Consider the following 4,022-nt stretch of genomic DNA (forward strand, 5'->3'; position numbering starts at 1 on the left):
TTCTTACACTGGTACAGTCATGCACTATGAGAGATGTATGACTGCGCATGTGCGAAAATAAATAAAGTGCATTTTCCCCGTTCTGGTTAAAACACCAATGATGAACATGTGTGTTTATTCCTCCGTTAAGTAAACCGGTATTCCTGTCCTGAAGATGTCGGCACCAACAGATACAGATCGAACGTGTAGCTTTGCAATGGTTGTTAGGATGACCTTTGAAAAAGAAAATGAGAGCCGCACTCTCTAGCTCAGACTCAATAATTGAATAACCTAATATCCAACGTTCCGACCGACAAGCTGTCTTCATCAGGGTATGTTAGGAGGACCTCTGACCGTACCTCAATGAAAAGGTGCCACTCTGCCTAGTGACTGTAAACTAAACAAAAATACTAACGTTAGTACATTTGTTGTATATTTGCTGTTCTGTACACCCAGTTGGTCGCCACCGCACCGGTCACAACTGTCAACAGATCATGCCATAAATGCAAAGCATCATTTGTTCTCGCAAAGTAGACTGTAGATCCTACTACCACCTGGATGAACTGGCACCCCAGGTGTGTGATTTCACCGGGATATTCATATGATTGACCAGTTAGTGGTTGTAGCAATCAGACTCAGAGAGCGCTCGAGGCTGCAAGTTGGGCAGCAAACCGTTACGCTGCACCTACTTCTGAGTTTTGTGTCATCAAAGATGGCGATTTGCTGAGTGCTCATGGATAAATATTATCTTGCTTGAACTTGTGGTTAAATGTAGTTTCTGTTTTACTTTTGAATATTTTAAAACACAGCTGTAATCGAAGCGCAAGGGGAAAACAGCGTTAGCTACCGCAACAATGCAAATCACGCTAAAAACACTGCAACAGCAGACCATTCAAATTGACAATAGACCCAGATCAAACGGTAAGTGCCCATTTGTTCATTTTATCTAGCCCGCTTGGCTAACTATCTTTTTTGTTATTTGCACGAAAGACCAAATGAATTGGTCCCAGATGATCAATTCGGATAATACAACTAACAGGCTAACGCTAGCTAGCTAGATGTTATTGACACCCCTAGCATTAGCTAACTAGCTAGTTCTTAGTCTTAGCTTTCCAGCATGACATAGCTAAAGCAATCTAGCTTGCAAGCTAATGTGTGTCAATTTGCTAATCCAATGTTGAGTCTCATTATTAGCTAGCTAGGTAAATTATTCTCTAGTTATGGTATCGAAGGTACATTTCCCTAATCCATTTTACTATGGTTCATAATGAGCTGCACCCACCTGTTTTGGGTTACATGATTGTCTGCATAGATGACAGTAATAGCCTGTTTATATTTCCTCTGGAACTAGGCAAAGTCTGCCACAGCTGCTTCAACACCTCGCTCAGAGGCACCCAAGGCCCCTGTCCAGGACTCTGGGTCGTCTGCGGGCCAGGCCCCTGCAACCATCCCTATCCCCCCAGAGGAGCCCACACCTCCAGTCGCAGAGCCCCCAGCTCTGATGTCCTCTTAGTCTTTCCCACAGTAGTTGTGGGTCAAGACTGTCTTCCAAACTGATCTGTGATGTATGGTCTGTTCCATTGCCATTCATTGTTCCATTACTTTATTGTATTTGTGGTTACATTCAAATCCTGAGGGAGTGCGTAGATAGACTGTGCACAGACACACAATATTGTTTTAATATTATTAACTTTTTCCACTTTTTACTCAACATGAATGAATGATAGAGATTGCCTCTTATACAGTGCATTCGGAACGTATTCACACCCTGTAACGATTGGCGTCGGGTGATGAAGAAGCGGACCAAAACGCAGCTGGGAGCGAACACATGTTTATTCTTACACTGAATAAAACACGTACACAAAACCAAGAAAATGCCTGATCATTAACTGCTCAACAAAAAGAGACAACAACCCACAAACATCGTGGGGGGAAAGGAACTTAAATGTGATTCCCAATCAGACATAACTAGCGACAGCTGTCTGATTGGAAATCACCCCCGAGCCCAACATAGAAATAAACCACAAAGAAAGGCTATAACAAAACATAGAAAATAAACCATAGAAATACCACACCCTGACCAAAATAGCAGAGTTCCCCTGGTCAGGGCGTGACAGTACCCCCCTCCAACGGTGCGTACTCCCGGCGCACCAACCTAAAGTCTATTAGGGGGGGGGACCCGGGTGGGCGCCTCACCCTCGGTGGAGGCTCTGGCCCCGGGCGTGTTTCTCCCCCTGCCTCCACCCTAGCCCTACCCCTCTGGCCCGGACTGGACCACGGTGGAGCGGCATGCTCAGGCTCCGGAGCGGAGCCGCCGACCGGAACAGGACTGGTCACCGGTGGACCGGACACAGGCCGTGCCGGACTGTGGACACGTGCCGTGGGCCTGGTGCGGGGAACAGGGACGGGCCGGACAGGACCGGGGACACGCACCACCAACCTGGTGCGGGGAGCAGGGACGGGCCGGACTGGCCTGGGGACACGCACCAGCAACCTGGTGCGAGTAGCAGGGACGGGCCGGACTGGACTAGGGACACGCACCCCCGGCTTGGTGCGGGGAGCAGGGATGGGCCGGACAGGACTGGGGACACGCACCACTAACCTGGTGCGGGGAGCAGGGACGGGACGGACTGGACTGGGGACACGCACCACTGGCTTGGTGCGGGGAGCAGGGATGGGCCGGACAGGACTGGGGACACGCACCACTGGCTTGGTGCGGGGAGCAGGGATGGGCCGGACAGGACTGGGGACACGCACCACTGGCTTGGTGCGGGGAGCAGGGATGGGCCGGACAGGACTGGGGACACGCACCAGGGGAGCAGGGACGGGCCGGACTGGACTGGGGACACGCACCACTGGCTTGGTGCGGGGAGCAGGGATGGGCCGGACAGGACTGGGGACACGCACCACTGGCTTGGTGCGGGGAGCAGGGATGGGCCGGACAGGACTGGGGACACGCACCACTGGCTTGGTGCGGGGAGCAGGGATGGGCCGGACAGGACTGGGGACACGCACCAGGGGAGCAGGGACGGGCCGGACTGGACTGGGGACACGCACCACTGGCTTGGTGCGGGGAGCAGGGATGGACCGGACTGGACTGTGGACACGCACCACATTCGCCCGGCAAGGGCGAGGTGCTGGCACAGGACGTGCTGGACCGTGACCGCACACCGGCGACACAGTGCGCATAAGCGGCGCCGGATATCCTGGACCGAGGAGGCGCACTGGAGGTCTGGAGTGCACAGCTGACATCACCCGTTCTGGCTCAACGCCCACCTTAGCCTGGCAAGTGTGGAGCGCTGGCACAGAACGCACTGGGCTGTGCAGCCGTACCGGAGACACAGTGCGCGTCCTCGGCGCAGGATACATCGGACCGAGAAGGGGCACCGGAGGCCAGGAGCGCTGAGCCGGCACAACACGTCCTCGCTGAACACTCCCCCTAGCCCGGCAAATGCGGGGCACTGGCACAGAGCGCTTTGGGCTGTGCAGGCGCACTGGCGATACCGTGCGCACCTCTGCCACCCAAGGCTCTTCCTCCACGCTGTCCCTACGCAGGTCCTCCAGGACCTGCCACATCTCTGCCTCCTCCTTCGCCGTTATCCCCCACGAGAGCAGTGGTCTGGGCTCTTCCTCTGCCCTTCCGGACCACCCCATTAGCCCCCCAAAAAAATTTCTTGGGGGTGTCTTCCGGGCCTCCTCGACCGCCGCCTGCGACTCCTTCCACCGGCTGGCATCACCTCCTCGACCTGGGAATCCTTCCGCCAGGGTCCTTTCCCCGACATGATCTCCTCCCAGGTCCAGAACTCCTTTCCCTCGCGAGCCCATCTCTCGCGCTCCTTTTCCTCCGGCTGCTTGGTCCTGGTTCGGTGGGTTGTTCTGTAACGATTGGCGTCGGGTGATGAAGAAGCGGACCAAAACGCAGCTGGGAGCGAACACATGTTTATTCTTACACTGAATAAAACACGTACACAAAACCAAGAAAATGCCTGATCATTAACTGCTCAACAAAAAGAGACAACAACCCACAAACATCGTGGGGGGAA

At 54.0% G+C, this 4,022-nt stretch overlaps 1 long non-coding RNA gene across 1 annotated transcript; it reads left to right on the forward strand.

The window, feature by feature from the left end:
• The first annotated feature begins 698 nt into the window (after nt 1-698).
• Nucleotides 699-1,703, forward strand: LOC115201010 (uncharacterized). Its single transcript, XR_003879671.1, has 2 exons — nt 699-900; nt 1,331-1,703. It is a non-coding gene; the product is annotated as an uncharacterized LOC115201010 (long non-coding RNA).
• The last annotated feature ends 2,319 nt before the right edge of the window (nt 1,704-4,022 follow it).

Source organism: Salmo trutta, chromosome 1 (assembly GCF_901001165.1).
Source record: "Salmo trutta chromosome 1, fSalTru1.1, whole genome shotgun sequence".
Classification (NCBI taxonomy): domain Eukaryota; kingdom Metazoa; phylum Chordata; class Actinopteri; order Salmoniformes; family Salmonidae; genus Salmo; species Salmo trutta.